General features: G+C 42.9%; 1 protein-coding gene across 4 annotated transcripts in view; it reads right to left on the bottom strand.

Annotated features, from left to right (window-relative positions):
* Positions 1-20,790, bottom strand: part of LRRN2 (leucine rich repeat neuronal 2) — a 155,035-nt gene that overhangs the window by 45,237 nt on the left and 89,008 nt on the right. Inside the window, exons 1-2 of one of the 4 annotated variants that reach the window (XR_014157632.1) lie at positions 13,852-13,956; positions 11,828-12,486 (exon numbers count right to left, since the gene is read on the bottom strand). The exons of 2 other annotated variants lie outside the window; for them this stretch is intronic. The gene's annotated coding sequence lies outside the window, so the exon portion shown is untranslated. Of the gene's footprint in view, positions 1-11,827; positions 12,487-13,851; positions 13,957-20,790 lie in introns of those variants that run through there. One more of the 4 variants, XM_081866335.1, reaches the window with a different exon arrangement.

Raw genomic sequence — 20,790 nt, 5'->3', positions numbered from 1 at the left:
TATAGTTCTCCTCCTCCTGCTTCCCCTTCGCTCTCCCTGCGCCCCTGCACTCTCCCTCCGACTTTAGAATTGACACTCTGTGTCTGTGTGTGTGTGAGAGAGGGCTCCTTCTCCTCCTCCTGCTTCCCTTCACTCTCCCTGCGCTGTCCCTCCGACTTTAGAATTGACACTCTGTGTGTGTGTGTGTGTGAGAGAGAGGGCTCCTTCTCCTCCTCCTGCTTCCCGTCACTCTCCCTGCGCTGTCCCTCCGACTTTAGAATTGACACTCTGTGTGTCTCTCTGTGTGTGAGGGCTCCTTCTCCTTCTCTTGCTTCCCGTTCACTCCCCCAGCGCCCTGCGACTTTAGGGCCAGTTCCCTCTCTGCGTGTGTGTGTGTTTTGACCTCACTGCGCTTGGGGGAGAGTGTTGGTCGCAATTTTTCTTGATTTGTCTCAGAGTGGTTACTATCATGGTTTCCTTGCCGGGGAGGAGGGAGAGACGCAGAGCCTGCTTGTTCTAAAGGAGCAAAGCTGGAGAGGAGCCTCTCCTGCATTATCAGCAGCATCCTTCTCCACACCCCCCACGCGAGCTCCTTGTCCCTTGAGTTCTTTTCCTTCCCTCCCCACTTAAAACGTGGTTACAAAGCACGGATCCACATGGATCCTCAGGATTTTTGCACTAGGTCACCCCAAATTCACCATCAGATCACATAGCATATCCATGGCTACAGCCTGCACCAAAACACACACGCACCCACTGTTTCATGGGGTCGCAATGGCGCAAAAACGTGGTTACAAAGCATGGATCCACATGGATCCTCAGGATTTTTGCATTGGGCTACCCCAAACTCACCGTCAGATCACATGTCTGTGACCACAGCATGAACCACAAAAATCATATATCCACTGTTTCATTTAGAATATTTTTTTCTTGTTTTCCTCCTCTAAAAACTATGTGCGTGTTATGGTCAGGTGCGTGTTATAGAGCGAAAAATACGGTATATATATATATATATATAGTCCTTGATAGCCTTATACTCTATGAATTAGTCCAATCCTCTTTTAAAGCCATCCAAATTAGGGGCCATCCCTGCCTCCTGTGGGAGTGAGCTTTTATATGTAATTTGAAGCAGCAATAGGGATTTGTTAAGCAACCCCCATGCTGGCACTCTGAGGCTTCTTGGCTCCACCTGGCAGCTTCTGCTCAAGTTGTTGCACCACATACAGCAGTGGGGCAGGTGTTGTGGGGAATGATGATATGAGAACTGTCAGCAGGAAGGAGGCACAAGCAAGAAAAGAAACAGATTCAGTGAGAACATTGGCCAAGGCAACAAGAGGAGAGAGAATGGACTTGGCTAACTTTAGTCCACATCTTTCCCGCGAAGGCTTGACAGCTGTAAGTGCAAAAGAGAGCAGCTTGTGTTCCCTTCTCGAGAGATTAAGTGGCAGCTGGAGTGAGTGGGAGGTCAGTTCACCATAACCTGGGAATAGCTGTGCTGTGAGTTGCTCTACACTAGAACAAACTCCGGAAAGGAGGCTCTCTTGGTGTGTGCTGGGTTTGTGAAGAAAAATCACATTCCCCCACTCCAACCCTTTTGCAGCAAATGATAAACAAATCTGTATTTGTGGTAGTAGAATATGACTGTAGAAATCAAGAATAGGGCCAAGGGCTTGTCCAGTCCAGCATCCCCGTCTCATGGTGACCAACCAAATGTTTCTGCTACCACCTTGCAACCTGGATTTTCAAAGGTTATACATTCAACGCCACTTGCAACAACAAAAGTATGTGGTATCTCCAGCACCAACACCATGACCTGTAGAAAAGCCAGATGTGTTTTCCAAAAACATCCATGCATGTGTCATCTTTCCTCATATTGCTGGGGTGTTCTGTTTAGTGACATGTAGTGAACAGGCAAGAACTAGTGTTTTCCAGTGGTACCTTGGTTTTCGAACGTCTCTGTTAACGAACATTTCAATTTTTGAACGCCATAAACCCGGAAGTAAACGCTTCAGTTTTTGAACATGCCTTGGAAGTCAAACATGCCATGCAGCTTCTGCTGAGTGTAAGATTCTGAGACCTAGCTGTCGGCTATTGAGTTTTCAGTTTTTGAACGTTTCAGAACTCGAACTGTCTTCCATAATGGATTATGTTCGAAAACCAAGGTACCATTGCATATGTGAAGGGACTCTTACTCTCTTACTATCATTTTTTTTTTTTGTCCAGACTAAATCATTAATCTAGACAAAATAAAAAACATAGATCCATAGGAAAAGAAAGAAAAAAGAAGGGGAGGGGAGAAGAGAGAAAAATAAAGTTAAGAAACTAAGGAACTTTCAATTCTTCATCTGTCAGCTATATAGAAACATTATTCAACTCATCCACTCCAATATAATACCCAGCACAACCACTATCTATAAACCAACATTATCTTCAACCTTCAAACCCAAATGTCATTATTTCTTTTTCATGCAAAAAGTCTATGAGAGGTTTCCAATCTTTAGTAAATGTTGACAATGACTTTTCTCTGATCAAACATGTCAATTTTGCCATCTCAGCTGTCTAATAATTTTAATACTATGTCAACTTTCTTAAATATCAGTAGAGCTAAGTACAAAACTCAGGTGACAGAACTATTGATCATTTGGTTTTCAGATATGAGCTGACAGCAAATGGAACATTTTCTTATATGTAATATAAGTAATAAGTAATAACTGTGCATTTAATATACTAATTAACCAATCAGAATTGATACAGTATATGACTGCTTTTTCAAACATGGGTTGAGGATATTTTCCTGACTTAAAAAATGAAAATGCAAGCACCACAGGGTGTTAATTCCTTATTTAGTAAAGGCAGTGAAATGTGGAAGCTCCAGCATGCAAGCAGAGGGTCCAATGCACTCATGGAGAGTCACATACAGTATTGAGAACTTGTTCACCTTTCTTATATGATGAATTGGAGACACGCTCTGTGGGTACAATAGCCTGTTGTGTGTGTGAAGCTCTCCTTGACCAACAGAAGAAGATGTGGACAGCCCCATCTTTGCATGCCTATGTGTGCCTAGGGTATTGCCACAGGATAAGGATGAAATGAAAACTGTAACAAGGTTCAAAAACAGGATGATATGATAATGATGACTCAGACAACGCTAACATTTCTTCCGAAAAAGAGATAAAGCCTCAGTTCACAGTAGCCTTTAAGAGGGCTTGGTTTGGCCAGCTGGCTGGAATCCTAAGAATAGGACCATGATATGTAAGAGTGCTGTGGGTGGTGATGATACACTACAACATTTTTTTGCATGCTCCACTAGCAATATCTATTTCAGAGGCAGGGGACACTGCTGAGCTTTATCTGCCTAGACTTTGATTGGATCTCTTCTCAGCCTTGTAATCTGCTATATGTGAAACATGAGTGCACAGGTGAAAGAAAAATATTACCATATCAAATTATGTGTTTTTCCTGCAAAGGATATGCATTTAGAATGGCTGTACGCTGTCTCACAAAGTTCACTGTGAAATGGAATCTGGTTGAAAAAGAAAGTTACTGAATGGTGAATTTTAATTTCCATTGTAAATTTGACTCCAGATTAATTTCCGCGTGTTCTGGATCAGCTGCTCCATAGTTGTGATCCTTGGAGTGTCTATTACCTGGCTGTTAATCTTGAATAAATGTTCTTAATGACCACCCTCTTGTTTAACATAATATAACTATGTTATTAAATTTCAATTATGTTGGATGAGTCACTTGTGGTTAATGCTGACAGAAGCATATGTTTGTGGAACACCTTTGGCACCATGTTGAAAATCAGATATATCCTTTATGTGTCACTTTATCACAGAAACACTGATAAATCACAGACTCATAGAAATGTAGGGCTGTCACGGACCAAGGGTCCACCAGGGCTTCATTTTAATAAAATAGGATCATAAGAAGAATCTGCTGGACCAGGTCAAAGGCTCATCTAGTCTGACGTCCTGTTAAAAGATTATTCCATTAAAAGAATCAGGTACCAAGTGATGGTAAAGACATTTCTTGAGCTCTTGGAAAGCTGCTGCACTCAGAGACGGCAATATTCGGGTTGAAGTACAATCAGTACCACTTGTTCTAGGACAGTTTCCTATGTTCCTATCGCATTGCAGCCTGAACACAGAAAGTAATCAGGAGTGATAATGTTTAAGCCTATGCAGTGTATATATATTCCTCACTGTGGAAGAACAACAAACCCATATCCTGACTTACTGGAAGTGATTCCAGGTAAGAATGGATGACTTCCAGGCAGATTTGAGACACAATGCCCCTTATTTTAGCTTAAGCACTGATATGGTTCCCTAAATATCATTAATACAGTTGATTTTATATACAAAGTAGAGCCCCAGCCAATCTGGGAACTTGAAAAATTGTTCTGTTCCTTCAGAGTATCTTATTTGATTTATCCAGTACAGTGGTACCTTGGGTTAAGTACTTAATTTGTTCTGAAGGTCTGTTCTTAACCTGAAACTGTTCTTAACCTGAAGCACCACTTTAGCTAATGGGGCCTCCCACTGCCGCCATGCCACCACCACGCGATTTCTGTTTTCATCCTGAAGCAAATTTCTTAACCCGAGGTACTATTTCTGGGTTAGCGGAGTCTGTAACCTGAAGTGTCTGTAACCCGAGGTACCACTGTATGACCCATAGGAGAAACAACTATGTGCCCAGCTGGAGGAAAGATAAAAATGCTAGTAGAGTAGACTATATAGTTCTTTCTTATCTTTAGAAGATACATGACTTAGTTTGAGAGACTCTTATGGCTCTTTGGACTGAGTCACTGGTATAGTTATCAAGGGTGGACAGCAGACAAGGGTGACTGTGTTTGTGTGCTTCATCTCTGTGTTAGCACTGGCTTACAGAGAAGATTGTGTGGTGTACAAGTCAGAGAAGAGTCCCCATGCCCTTTAATCGGGCCTTGTCAAACAGTAGCGCAGGATGTGCTACAGCCATGGCTGAGTATGATCCGCATGTGTGTGTATTTTGTGCAATGTACCAGTATTCTGCTTCTGAGTAGGAGGGTATAGGAGCTATGTATCATTATCTACTACTTAGAAATAATATTCAGTGATTCTCACAACAAGAGATGGTGAGGTTCACATACTGCCATCAAGGGCTCACAGATTGTTTTGAAATGAAAGCTGGGGTACTAAGAAAGCTGAATTGTATATCCAATGCTATATTCTGGAGAGTTTTTCCCCTTTGTACTTGTGCAGGATGGCAGAATCCACACAGCCTTGTTTTATATCCCGACATTAGCAACATACAGTATGGCACTTTTTTTGAGAGAGAGAGAATGGCCTATAATCACCCAACTGCGTGTGCCAACAACACAGCCCACAGAGGCAGAGAAACAAGGAATGGCATGTCAGAGGAATCACTAGAAGATTAAAACCTGAATGGACTGAGGAAGTAATTCATGCTCCAAGGATACACACCAACACTCACTTTCAGTCAGATCCACACTATGGAAACATTCTCCCCAGTCCACTATCTGTTAATCAACTAGGTTCTGAGTTGGGAAACAAGCAAGACTCACCCATGATTTCAAGATGCTATGCTTCTTAATTAGGACCCTTCCTCTAGTTTTCAGCACAAATTTGTGCATTGGCTTAAATTGCTGCCTGCTGATTTCGTATCTTTTTTTTTTTTTTTGGTAAACATTATTATTATTATTTCATTTTATAATATATATAAAACAGAGATAACAATAACAACAGACAAAGATTAGAAGATAAAAACAAAACTATTAAATAGGCACATAGAATGATTGGTTGCAGATGTGTTAAAAAAGCGATTTTGTATCTTTTGAGATGTGTAAAGTCATTTTCCCATCTATGATAAATCTAAGTTCCATGCAGAAGACAAGTATGACTTTTCATGCCTGAACTGGGACTTAGCCCATGCAATCTTATAGTGTGGATTGAGTGGGCCTGTTTATGTGCCTCTGTGGCCTTGTGATGGTGTGACTAGTCCTGGCTTTGAATGAGTTTCATGCACCATCTGTTTCAATGGCCAGTTTCACATGGGGATCATTTGACTCACTATCCTTCAGACTCAAAGCCTTAGGTCAGGACTGTCTTTGCCTTGGGGTTTCTAGCTCAAGGCTGGAAATGGAAGCCCTGCAATACTTCAAAATTTCATTTGTCCTGGTGTAAGAACGATGGAATCCCTCATACAAATGATCAGAATGGAACTCATAGGAATGCTGTACTCTTCATACTGCTCAGTTTGAAGCAGCATCAAAAGTCTATGGTACAATTTCAGAGTCAATTATTTCAGAACTGTGATCTTTGAGGAATCACAATCGCTTATTTGCAAGGGCATCTAAGCAATTGTTTGGAATTTCTGATGACTGTATCCAAATTAAAAAAACCCCAAAACATATTCCAAGAAATGTTCATGTCACCAAGAGTGATTGGCATGTTACTTGTCCTATGTATGTCTGTTATGCAACGCCAAGGAGAAAGAAAGGGTTATTTCCTTGCATAGTGGCCGCTGCTTGGTAGCCTAAGTAAGAGACATTGCTCACTTAATCCCACACCCCTCTATTCTTCTTGTTTCTTTCCACCTCACAGTCAAGAAGAGCCTCTTACTAGACTTTGAGAAAAGGCCATGCTAGACTACCTGTTTTAATGGAATGTGCATTAGAAACATTTAGCATTCCATAAAACAGGGAGGGAAGACTCATGGCTCTCTGTAAATTGTTAGACTCTAGTTCCCATTAGCCCCAACCAGCACGGCCAATTGCCAAAGATGATGAGAGTTGCAGTCCAACAACATCTGGGTGCCCCCGGGTTCCCCATTGCTGCTGTAAACAAATGCAATAGTTACTATTGTTGCTTGAAAAGGCTTTTAAAAACTGGAGATTTGCACAAACTGCAGCAAGCTTTTCCATTTTCTCACTTTGATTCTTTTTTTTTTAAAAGAAATTAAGAAAAGGAAAGAACTGTGGGCACATTGCCAAATGTGATATGACCAGCAATGTTGTCAGTTTTAAATGAACCTGCATTTAATTCCAGCTTAAAAAACAATTATAACAACGCTTTGGATGGGAGCAATAACATTACCGGTATCATTAGTCTAATACTTCATTCCTTTGTATACTTACTTCTGAATATGCCCATTAAACTTTGGGACTTACATCTGAGTAAACATGCATAATATTGGGCTGAACATTATTAAGTTATTTGCTGTAGGAGAAGGCATTTTATGGAAACGTTTCAGCATTTCCCATTTATTTAATCAGGCTTTGGGGAGAAAAAAAAGGGTGTGAGGGATTCCTTCCAATTTCCAGCTCTTGTAAAATAGTCTAAAGCTATGAGAAATAAGCCCTGCTACTACTTCCCCTCAATTTCCCAGCCTGCAAAATGTGGGTATGGCTATTTCAAAAAGGCCTTTGAATAATATAGCAAGAGGATAATGTAAAAGCACACCAAAGCGAAAGCATTGCTGGGCTGTAGAAAACAGTGTGCCAGATCTCCCTTTGTAACATGGCAACCAAATCTCCTGCAGCAACGCTAGCCTTCCTAATCTGTATGCTTTGTCACAGCCTCACACCATCCACTGGGTTAGCGCCATGGCAACACCATGGTCTTTAAACACAGGAGTTTGTGCTGTGATTGCAAACGGCATTAGGCAATTTAATTAAGAAGCTGGCAACGGGAAAAAACTTTTCACTTCTGGGCCATTTTATTAAATTCCACTGCATTATAATCCCTGCATCTCCACTATTTTGCTTAAAAGTAGAAGAGCAAACTTCTCTTTCACACCTGCCTCATGTTTCAAAGGAGCTGGAGTTAAACAGGGGCTGCTTTGGAATTACTCTGCCATCCATTGGTGGAAATGCTAATACACCATTTTGTTCAAGACTGATTGGAAAAGCCTGTTCCGTTTAGTAATAGCAACTCCCTTCTTCATTCCACAAAACTGTCATACCCCAGGTTCAAACTGTGATGACACAGAGGGTTGGGAAGGACTTTTTTTGGGGGGGGAGGAACCATTCCTAGAGAGAGCCCCTAAATGTATGCTGCAGGGGACCCCAGGAGCCAACACTAATAATTAATAATAATAATAATAATAATTTTATTATTTATACCCTGCTCATCCGGCTGGGTTTTCCCCAGCCTCTGCTCCACCCAAGCCCCCTCTTCTGACTCCTCCTCCTTCATGTGTGGGACTGAACTGCCACGATACAGTCAGGGGCAGCAACCCCACCAAAATGCCTGTAGAATTGCTCTTTTCAGTTATCACATCTTTCTACAGAGATGGCATGGCTAGAGAACACTGTTGGCTCTCAGTTACCTCTGGGCAGCAGTTTGAGCAGTGTTCCTACTGTTCTTTTTTGACTGCTCAGATGGAAAGACCATTAGGCTTGCCACGTGTCTGTGATTTCCTGGACATATCTGGAATACAGTGGTACCTCGGGTTAAGAACTTAATTCGTTCTGGAGGTCCGTTCTTAACCTGAAATTGTTCTTAACCTGAGGTACCACTTTAGCTAATGGGGCCTCCTGCCACCGCCGTGCGATTTCTGTTCTCATCCTGAAGCAAAGTTCTTAACCCAAGGTACTATTTCTGGGTTAGTGGAGTCTGTAACCTGAAACGTCTGTAACCTGAAGTGTCTGTAACCCAAGGTACCACTGTACTGGAGTTGTAAGCAGGAAATTGGTAAAATGTCTGAGAAAATCCGTATGTATGGCAACCCATGTTGGCAATTTTTATTTATTTATTTATTTTGCGATTTTGCCAAAACAGCTCAACAACTTTGCCCCCCCCCAAAAAAAGCAGCAAAAAAAGCACAACTGTTTGAAATATGGCAATTCTAAACACCATTCCAATCAAAAGTGCATGTGAAATACCTTACATGCCAATAATGGAAAATGATAACTATGTAGACATCCACAAATGGTGCAAATCTGGTGCCTTTATGGAAAAGTGTATGATTGTTGTATGAGTTGTTGTGCATTATATAATCGGCTGCACTTGCCATACCTTTGCAGCATCACAAACCACCGCATCTTAAAATGATTACCATGTATTAATCTACAAATGGTGTGCAATCTGGTTCTTTCTTTTGTTTTGTTTTCTTTTGAAAAAGTGTTTCAAACTGAAACATTGAGCTAAGCCATTACAGAATTGCATCCAGCTTCTGATATTCCCCAAGGAGCTGGCCAGGGTCCTGATCTCCTACACTCTTTCCTCTTTCCAAGCCTTACTGGTATCCCAGCTTGGTATCCCATAAGCCTGCAATAAGTCCACATAAGTCTTATGTGCAGGCACATAGACTGCACATGAGGAGTTAGTTATGCCAACATACTGTAGGATCTGCACAGAAGACCTAATCAGCATGTACAGATCAAAAGTGAGACCAACAGTTGTGATCCTGCTCCCCTCTACATGTGTTGATTACCCCCACATTTTTGTGTGTGACAGAACCGCTCCCCTTCCCTGGGGGAAGGCATTGTGGGTGGGCATCTGGGACCTCCCAGTGACCTGGCAGTGGGTGGAGGGATGCCGCCCACGTCATTAGGACTCACAGCTGCATCATGCCCCCCGGCTGACCAATCGGGTTAGCCGGGGGTGTGGCCAATGGGGAACTGTGGTGCAGCTGGAGAGCGACCTCCATTCACCTTCTTGTCAGATCTTGGGCAGCCATGTTCCACAGAATCCTTTCATTTAAAGGCAATATGGATATTTTCTTATCCCTTTAGAAATGGCCTAAATGCAGGATCTGGATAATGTTTCTTTAAAAACCTTCTGAATTAAGTTTCCCAGGAGAACTAAACTGGAAGGCTTATATTCTTGTCTCTGTTCACCAAAGCTCCACAGAATGTCCTGGTTCAGGGGTTCTAGTCAAAAGGTTTCTACTCCCAAGGCCCACTTGAGATGGTGGGAAATTACTAGTCTCACCAGTTACAAAAGTGGGATGCAGGGACAGATCCAGTTATGATATGATGGCAGATGGAGGCAGAGTTAATCAGCTGGCAATTACTGACATCATCTTTCACTGATATCTAATCCACCTTTGGAAATTGCTCGGTTCTTTTCCACAGTATTTTCACTGTAGCTAGCAGTTCCATAGCTCAGCTTTCCTCAAGCTAAGTGCAGACATTTGCTCTGGAGGCATTGCGATTCACCCTCTCCATTTTAGGCAGAAGTTTCTGATCCTGAGGCTCTAAATCAGGGGCAGTCAATCTTTTTATACCTACCACCCACTAATACATCTTTCTTGATGGTAAAATTTCCTTACTGCCCACCAGTGCTCGAAGGAAGGAGGATTCCGCTTGTGCCGTAGAACCCCCTACCGCCCACCTAGAATCCTGAAACGCCCATTAGTGGGCAGTGGGGACCAGGTTGACAACCCCTGCTCTAAATAGAAGAGGCATTACCTTTTCTATTTTTGCATTCCCATTCCTCTTAAAGCATTTTTACGCATCTTTTGTAATTTCTTCTCCCATTCTCTTTTCACACTCAATTTGTATTCCCTCCAATCCCTCCCAGTTTCTTACATCCCTTCTCCCTAGTTCTTTTACATTCACTTCTTCCTCTAGTAACATCTTTCCTCTCTTATCCCTTTCCTTTCCATTCCCAGTTTATTGATTTTATTCTTATAAATGCATATTAGCATTTTATCTTACATTCCTTTAGCACCTCCTCTAGTACTTTCCCCTCAAAGAAGGATAACCTTCCTTCCCTTCTTCCCTGTGAACTTCTCTATCTCCTGGCCATCTTTACTCAGCAGACAAGGGGTTGCTGGTACTAGCATTGATCTAACCAAAAGAGGGTGGGACAGGCAATGGGCAGGCTGTGGCACAGAGACACACCTGAAAGTGGTTGAAGGTGGAAAGTGGTGGATCCTGGTTCACTGTTTGAGAAACACAGTTCTACATAGACTTCATAATTTGGTTTTTAACTAAAGCCCCAAGAACTGCCAGCTGGACCCAAGTGCAAAATATGTCCACTTATTAGGAGTCCAGGAATTTGTTTTGAGTACTAGAACTGAGCTGAGCTCATAGTTTTTTCACACATATACATGTGCACACAAAATCCACTCCCAGTTACTCCACTTTTCTTCATTTCAGCGGTACAACTTAGGAGGGAAATAATTTTCTTGTGCAATTGCTAAATAATTAGGAGTCAGAAATCCTTGCCATTCTACTTCAAAAAACCTAGGGGTCTCCCAGTAGATCCCAACCCACCCAGCTATATCAAATGCCATGGAACACATCTCAGTCCTTTAAATAGGAGGAACTCATAGAACATCCCCAACTCACAGACTTTCAGCTGAATTCCAAGGTACATTCTAGGAAAATACAGGTCAGTTTGAGCCTTTGATGGTTGGTCCATGGAACTGTGATGGCCTGAGATAAGAGGGCAGTTCATTTCAAATGAGAATAATAGTCTAAAATATTTTTGTTGAAAGCTACGACCTTTAACTGCTGTGCCACAGGCCGAGTTGGCCATGCCCATGTAATCGGCACACACTGAAGCCAGCACGTATGGCTTTTGACACTCGCTCATGACCACAGTTTCAATCTTTGATCTGCCCAGGGCTGAAAGGGTTGTGTGAATTTGCCTGGAGCTTCTGTGATCTCATCAGAAGCTATTTCCAAGAGAGTATGCTAAAGGCATACTCTACTGTGGCCTTAATGGACCTGCCACAGTAGCTGCATAGTCATAACTGAGCCCTGGTTGTTTCATTTATAATATTCACTTAATACTGGAAACTGTATTCAACTGGACCTCCAATTGTTATGGGCGGCGTGAAAAATGAATGCGCTCACAATGGCTTTGACAGCTCTAATTGATGGATGGGCAGAATGGCAAGGTTTCTTCAGTCAATAGACCAAACCACTGTAACAATCCTGACCTTTCTCCCATACCTGCATAAAAATTGCTTCTGGTTTTGTTGAAGCTGCGGTTATTCAAAAGTTATGCTTCTGGCCTTATCATCACAAGGCTTAATTCCATATATGGGAGGGGATTCCCAGGTGGCTCAATGGAGCCCTTTAACTTCCCACCAGTCCTTGTCCAAGCGTGCATCTCTTTGAGGGCACTGCAGTGAGCCCAGCTGTTGCCTGGAATGAGAAGCCCATACACACCTCCCACAGAGCAGCCATCTCACTCAGTGAGCAGACTGAGTAGGACTTAAACTAGGAAGACAAGTCTTCAAATTGGTACTCAACCACAAAGTCCGGTGTGTGCAGCCTGGGAATGATAATTATCCTTCAGCTTCTCCCACCTCAGAAGGCTGCTGTGGCACAATTCTGTCTACAGAGCATTGAACTTTTTGAAGGAGGCACTAGATAGTCAAAATGGGGAGTCCTTTTGTTCTGATGACAGTCATATGTTGCCAGTGGTGGAGCAGAGTTGGGGGGGGGGTAGAGCCAAAAGCAAGCAGGATGGCTTCTTTTCTCTTTCTTCTAGCCAGTCCCTTCCTCCTCTCTCTTTATCTGCTACTCCTTTTCTCTTCCACCATCTGCATGAAATCAAGTTGAGATCAGCATGAAATTAAGAATATACCAGTTATTAATAATGGTGTTAGAGTATGCCTTTCTACTGCTGCAGCCTCTCAGAATATAAACAGAATCCTGCTGCTTGATCTCTGTAGCATACCCTGTTGATATTTTTGTGTGATTCTTGCTCAGTAGCAGCTCTTCTTCATCTGGGACTCCTCGTAGTAGAGCCCCGAAACCTGCTTTCAGTGGCATGGCCCAGTCCTGGAATGTGTGGCTGCTTTTGTGCATGCACAGAGCATCCTTCCCATACAATAGGTTGTCAAATCCAGCCTTCAGATTAAAGGCTTTCCAGGTGGCATTGGGCATGAGTTCCATGTGGCTGTGAGCATCTTGACCCCTCATTTGTAGATGCTCATCAGGTCTCTGTTAGTTTTAGCAGGTCTCTGTTAGTTTTAGACAGTGCTTTTTTTCTTAAAAAATGCTTAGGGGTACTCTCATTTTCTTACTCATATTGAAATACTGCCCCTCAATGAAGCCAAACTTACATTCACAAAATGTTTAGGGGTATGCGCACCCCTGCGTCCCCTCAGAAAAAAAGCACCGGTTTTAGGTATTTTAAACGTATCATTGCTGCTATTGACTCTTGTTTATAATTTGGCTTTGATAGTGTGCTTTTATTCTGTTTTTAAACTGAAGATAGTTCCCCTGGGAATCTCCTTTTTTAGGGGAAATTGGGATATAAAATCTAATATATCTGCCAGTCAATCTGCCTGCCTGCATGCCTGCCTATGTATTTGCAGAGATATATAAATAGATAACACACGAAACTTTTCTACGGAGTTTTGGGAATCCTAAACAGGTATATTTTAGCATTCTGTTTTCATTGACTTCTTTTCCCAAATGGAAAAGAGATGTCTGTGCCAGAGTGCCTGCTGGGCCCAACCTGACTTAAAAGGAAGCAGTATAAACAGGCTGAAAGCATATATTTACATACTTTTTATGTTGGTGCCTTATTTGTTTTAAACACTTAATGTCTTGCCAATTTTTCTTTTTACATCTCCCATGTCTGATGCTATGTGATGCTCTTTGTAAGTCTGTGTTTCTCCTTGTGGTAAGGTTGATACCACTAATTCTATTTGTCTTGAAGATGCAAAAGAAAAAAGAAAAGAAATAAGTGGGGAGGAAAGAGAGGGGGCTGCCATGATGTAGGTGCGTTTTGAGTAAACAACCACAGCTGACTGCACCTTATTATCTTGTGGAATCCTTAAGCAGCCAAGGGGAGGAAACAGCACCTGGACAGACTGAACTGTTGCTGCTCACCTTTTCCCCCTGATTTCCATTTTTTTTTTTTTAAATAAGAGGGTTGTAAAAAATATTTCCCTTACTCTTTGCTGCTATGAAGGGATCCTGCCAACCATTTTATGCATTTCACACTTTCTCAATATGGGGGCTTGGAGATGGAGGTGCCCAATAAAAGCAAGTGTGATAACCTGTGGGAGATGAAATAATTAAGGAGCAGCAGTAGCAGGCAATGTGGGCAAGGATAAAGCTGCTAACTTGTCTCACTTGCCTGTCATGGTGCTTGGCACTGGAAGTGCAGCAGAAAATGTGTATACCACTTCACTTGATTGTTCTTATTTTGCAAAAGGAGCACTATCGCCCATGCATTTCATGTGATCCAGAAAAGGAAGAGAAATGCTGGCTAAAACAAGAATTTGCCCTATGGTTGGAATTCATTTGAGGAATGTATGAGTAACATATAATCACCCTCAGAGTAGATCCACTGAAGTCAATGGAGTTCATTGGGTATACATGGAGAATGAGTTAGCTGAATATCACTGTCTGTTTTCAGGAGAATAGAGCACATCACATTGTGAAATTTTGAGTTCTTGATGTGCCTTTAGCTCCATTCAGGCATTCAGTTGCCTTGCAAGAGAGCAAAAAAGAGTGAAGGCATAGTAGCAAGCCCCCCCCCCAGTGCATCATCCACCCTTACTTTATCACCCTCCATAAGTCAAAGGGCTCATTTCTGGAGTGGGGAGCACCCTGTACTCTGTCGTGTCAATGCTGGCATGAGAACAGGCACCATGGAGTGCACAGTTTGTCATTTCATACACTGCCGCCGGCGGTGTGTGTTTTCTACCGTTGTATGTTCTATTATTCTAGAACAATCAGGCTTTAAACCAAAAGAACAACCACCCCATTGGCTTTTAGATTGGTGGAAGATGTGAAATTGCAAGACGGAGAAAGCAAAGTAAAGATTTAAACAGTGTGGAAGGAGATAGCACTTGCGCCACAGTGATCTGTGATATGTTACAAGAGTGTACCTCCTTTTAACTGTGCAGTGATGGAGGATACAGTCTGGTGGTAGAACATTCATATTCTCTCTCTCTCTCCCTCTCCCCATTCCCCATTATTCCATGTTCAGAAGCCAACCAAGCTTGCTTGCTCGAGTGTTGGCAACAAGAAAACATTCTCCACTACATGTAAGAGCATCAGGCTAGATTAGCAGCACAATGTGCTCTATGTGGTACACACAAGCCTTTCCTCCAACACCTCTTCAGAGGCTCCCAGCCGTTCAACATTTGTTGTCTGCAGTGGTTGCCTCGCTCTACCTAATACTTGGGCTGGCCTTCAGCTATGACAAACTACTACAATACATCATTAATTTGGGCTCTTCATTGTAGATAAAAAAAACCTTAATAAGCCACATGGTGTTGGGTACACACAAGCAACTCACCATGAACTGAGAGAAGCTGGAAAACAACATGTTCAGGGTTCCCCACCTCCATGGCCACCACTAGGCACTGAAGTGGCCGAGAGAATAGGCCCTTAGTGTATACCCTCAGCTCCTTATATAAGGAAGAAGAAAAATTACATGTAGGCCTTCTTCCATCTGCTTTTGTCTTTTAGTTCAGGTGACAGAGGACTAGAAATGTTGCACTGGAGAACTGTGAGCTCAGTTGCCCATGCAAGATGCAAAGAAAAAGAGCACAGTGTTTGAAAGCAGGGGAAGGCTTAGATCATTACACACGGACAGCCATGCATGACTCTCTGTTTCTTTTTCACACAGAGAATCCCGAGGACTTTTCATTCTCTTCGAAGATCACAGGCAGAAGACAAAATCTGAGAGAGCTGTACAGTTCAATCTTTTTAAAGAGAAGTGGGAGAGCACTGTGATCTGTGCTCCGGCTTGCCTAATTAAATGAAAGGTTGGGCAGATGGGAGCTTCCTTCTCATCGCATAACAGAATTGTGGCTTGTCCTGTCAAATGTGGTTCTCTTTAAAAAATATATATATGAACAAACGAAAGGAGAATTATCCTGCAATAGATTGCATCATATTGCATCTTCGGAAGCCTCACAAATGACTTGATCTCTAATAAGAAATGAATTCAGAAGTGGTTTGCTCCTGCCACAAAATATAATGCCTGCTTTCTAGCATCAGATCAGCCTGGCACCAGGATCTTTCAGATGTTTATAAATATGAGCATAACTAGCAAAGCCATCCAAGAGGAAGACTGCTGGGCTGGAAGGGAAACAAGAGCCCCCCTGGGGATTCCCCCTCCTTTTCCCCAAGAAAGGATTTAAAGGGGAGAATAGAAAACCATACACCACAGGCCCTGTTCTGAGTTTTACACGCAGCAGGAAAGCCTTTGGGCTTTTTAGTTGGTAATGCATAGAGTCCTGTGTAATTCAGACATGATCAGCAGAGCACAGAAGCGACCAGAAATTCTCTTTATGAGCTACATACTGCCAGATTTTTCAAAGAGCCGTATTAGAATGTATTATTGTGATTAGATTATCCTAACATATAAAGCCCAGGGAAGAATGTGCTCCCAACAGAACCCCATATCCATGCCACACTTGTTTTTGGTAGCAGTAACGTGCCCTACAAAGGTATACTGTTCAATTGTCCTCTTGCCCTTTCTACCATGATGGATACAGATTCCTACTATGTGCTAAATTGGCATCTAATACGGCCAGGGGTAGTCATGTGGCACTGGAAATGTTGGGATTGAGTTATTACATGGTGCTAAAAATGTGTAGATAGATAGCAACTAAGAAGATAAGATTTATTGGATTGTGCATAAAGGTTTGAGTATGTGCAGAACTGCCACTAAGCTGTTATTCTGAACAATGCCCTAGACATAAACAAAGGTTCTGGTATACTGATTGGTCAGTTGGTAGTTCACAGCATAGGAAGCCATCTTATACTGTACAGGCAACTGGCTTTTTAGGAATTTAACAAGGATCAGGATCATTATCCGGAGCTTTGATGCATAATGTTTTCAAGGGTTCCAAGCACTGCTCATGCATTATCCTACAACCTCTAGATTGGTATGCATTATTGTTCCCAGTAACAAGTGTGTGTGTGTGTGTGTGTGTGTGTGTGTGTGTGTGTCTGTGTCTGTGTCTGTGTCTGTGTGTATGTGTCTCCTGAGGCTGAAAGAGATCTAGAACAGCTTCTCACAATCAACCAATGGGTTTATGGCACAGATGAGATTCAAACTGGAAACTTCCTGATTCACAACTCAGTTGACTAGCCACCAGACCAGCATTCAGGGTCCCAAAGAAGACTTCCAAAAGAGAAAGGACATATATATATGAACAAATGAAAGGAGTGCTGGCGCTCATGTGCTGCGGGCAGAAGGTCCCAGCTCCAGTCCCTGAGCCATCTCTAGACTAGTGAAAAATACCAGGTAGCAGGTGATGTGAGAGTCTTCCTGCCTAAGATCCTAGATTGGTGATGCTGGTCAGAATAGAAAATACTAGGCTAGGTGAACAAGAAGTCTGATTTGGTATGTAGCAGCTTCCTAAATGACAGGGTTGTAGGAAGCTTGCCAATTCTCATGCTGATCACCATTAATCTGAATGCATCAGCCATGGCACAGAACCAGTAATCACAGCACAAAGCTCCTGCTCTAGTTGGTACCTTTTCTGAGAGGTAATTTACTTCTGTGTTTCCTTTTTTATGCTGCCTCAGCCACAGCTATTTAAAAGCAGTCTCCCACTAGCACAATGAAAAGGCACCTTCTTCTTCGTCTACCCACCACAAGCACACTTCATCTGCCCGCAGTAGAGCAGAAAACGTAAAATTTTGCAGGGAGCCACATGCCCTCAGTGGGTGGGCTGAGTATTTCTAGGGTCATTTTGACTCCATAGGATCTGGGAAGTGCTGTTTAATACGATCTCTAGGAGGTCTGAAGTACCTCTCTACTGTATCATTTCAAACAAGATTATTTTGTATTCAGGCACACCATCTAAGTACAGAATATATGTACCCCATCAGATGTGGAATGAACCAACTTCCATCGTTGGTATTGTTGCGTCCCTAGATAATGCATTCAGAAAAATATCGGCCTTAGAGACAAGCATCCAAAAATACATATTTGTTTTTCACACTTGAAGCAGCACACATTTATTTTGAACTCTGAACATAGTCTACACCTTGGTATTCTTTTGTTAGGCTAAAAGCCCACAATGCTCAGCTGATGTTCCATGAAGCCAATGACAGGAGATTACTTTCTGATAGGAGGAGATCTCGCATGAGGGTTTTGACCTTAGAGCAGAGGTGGGCAACATGTGGTTCCCCAGATATCTTTGGAATACAACTCCAGGCTGTATGGTCAGTGGTCACAGGGATGATGCAAGTTCTAGTCCAATGCATCTGGAAAGCCACAGATCCCCCACCTTAGAGAATCTGATACAAAGGCAGAAAGGCTGCAGAAAGAGCAGTTTTGGAAGAGAAAGAGACTGAGAAATTCTAGTTGGAGTTAGGTAAGCATGCTGGGATGGTACCCAAATTGTTCTTTGGGGATTCCTTGTAGGAGTGCTAGTTTGCCGCTGCTTATGCTCTGCCAAGTATATTTAAAAGTAAAGCAAATATTACAAAGGCACCATAAGCTTCTAGTGTTATTTCTCATCCAACTGAAACTTAACCTGATACCAACTGAAACTTAACCTGATCGCTTCTTGGCCTTTTGGCTAAGATCAAGTGTAGTGTAGTACCACTGGCTCTGAAACCCCATACTGCTTGAGGAAGTAAGCAGTTCAAGTACAGCAATAGTTCATTTGATGGGACCCTCTCCCCTGCTCTATGCAAGAGCCATAGGGTCAGAGAAAATGGCCCAGAAGTTACCAATTTCCAGATGCAGAAGCCTTTCTTCCTGGATTCTTGGTTTTTTTAATTCTCAGGTTGGTGTCGCTGCACGGATGCTGAGCTGTCAGCTCCGGCTGTGAAACAACACGACAGGGAAAGCATCCCTGTGACCCGATAATAGGCACAGGACGCTGTTTATGATAATGCCAGCAATAAAACCTAGAGAGATTTGACAGCATCCTTTTTTTGCTCCGGGAATGGATCAAAACTCCCCTGTGTGTCTGTCAGGCTGAGCAAAAACCTTTCATTTCTCAAAAATAATAATAATTCAGATTTTGGCTCCCTATGACAGATGCAATGAGATGACAGGCGACAAGCAAGGCTCATGGCATGTAATGTAGCATCTTCCCCAGCCCTTGAAGTGTGGGGGAAGCAAGTGACAGTGGATCTAATAAAGGACCAGTTCTCTATCTATCTGTGGAAGAAATTTTGGGGAACATGGACATGGGGAGGGGACAAGCTGGCCCGTCAATCCCTCATCTGGAGACAGTTGAAATCAGAGTGTTCTGCCCTTCTTCCAATGAGCTTGCAGCAATTAGGGTTGCTTTTTTCCATCACGTTGCCATACATCTGGATTTCCCCTGACATTTTGCCGATTCTGAAAAATTCCCCCCTGACACCATTTTTACACCTGAACACCAGGACATTTTCCTGATGTATGGCAAGCAATGTGGATTTGGCTGTCTTCAGACTACCACATTTTGGGGAGAATTGGTTGGCTACGAGTTGAACTACAACTCCTATTACCCCAAGGTAGAATGGCCATCATGAGTAGAGCGGATGAGAATTCAAGTTCAGGACATCTGGAGGGCACCAAGTTGCAGAAGGCTGCCCAAGGGCTACTGCTAACAAGGGCTACAACTAACAAGGTTAGTAGTAGCACTGAAGATGTTGCTCTATGTTGGCAGTCTCTGAGTTCTGCTCCTCTTCTACCCATGTCCTATCATGCATTTGCTGAGTCTCCACCCCACTGCCCTCCACCGCAAACAGACTGCACCCTTCACCATGACTGGCTTGAGAAAAGGTAGCAAGCTAAATACTGCCTCCCTCACCACCACCTCCTCAATCTAGATGCAACACTAACTCAAGCTGCCAAATTACCAAGCAGTTTAAACACTCCACAAAAGAACAACCCCACACCACCCCTAAATGCAGAAGTTCTTTGGGGCTTCCAACACAACTCGGATCCAGATCCCATGCAGGGGCAGACTTTGATCTTTCAAAGTTCAGCAGCACCCCGTGCAAGCCCAAAATTCGGTGCCCCCATCTCTTACCTTCTGTTTTGCTCAATTCACTGTGTCATCTTTTGCCCCAGCATTGGGTTGTAACCAGAGTATTATCACCCATGGCAGCCATTTTGTGCTGGCACCCACATCTATATATGAGTACCATCACTTCATTTCTTATTCCCCCTCAAAACCCCGACTGGTTGTAGTTTTGGCCTTGTGGGACAAGTAGACAGTGCCAAGAAACAAATTCTGTACCCCAGCTGCTAGACCAAGGATGGGGGATTTGTGGCTCTGCAGATGTTTTTGGATCGCAGCTGCCATTGGCCACAGCCAGCATGGCCAATGCTCAGGGGTGGTGGGAGTTCTGGAGTCTAACAACACCTGGAGTGCCACAGGTTCCCCATGCCTGCAAGCAGTCACGTTTCAAGTCGCACTGTAGCTTCCACCAACCTGCTCTTGGCATCTGCCCCACTGTTTTGGATTCCCATTTCTGCTCAGACTCAGCATGCACAGTGTTCAAATGGCAAAGTGTGAACCAGAATGCTGATAGCAGTGTTCATGCAAGTAAAATGAGGCTGGATGCTGAGATATGGCTGTGGGGTTTGATCTTTCTACACAGGCTTCCAGGATTGACAGCATCCCCCACGCTCGGCATCTACATAACTTCCCTCTGACAACCAAAAGAAACAAACTACTCCTATATCATTAAATGGCAAAGCTCCTATTCATTTTAATGGGAGACGGATCGCTGTCTCTGTATTTATGCGCCAAAGAGAAATGCAAAATGTAAGATTTCCCATTAGCTGTTTGCAGTAAATGGGCATAAAGAAAAACCTCATTCTTCCCCTTTAAGAGAAGAATTTTATATTTGACGCACACACACAAATTCACAGAAAATTTAGTATCAACTTCATCACAGAAGAACATGATTTA

This window comes from Podarcis erhardii (genome assembly GCF_964252035.2).
Source record: "Podarcis erhardii genome assembly, chromosome: 6".
Lineage (NCBI taxonomy): Eukaryota > Metazoa > Chordata > Lepidosauria > Squamata > Lacertidae > Podarcis > Podarcis erhardii.
This window is presented reverse-complemented; position numbering and strand designations above follow the sequence as displayed.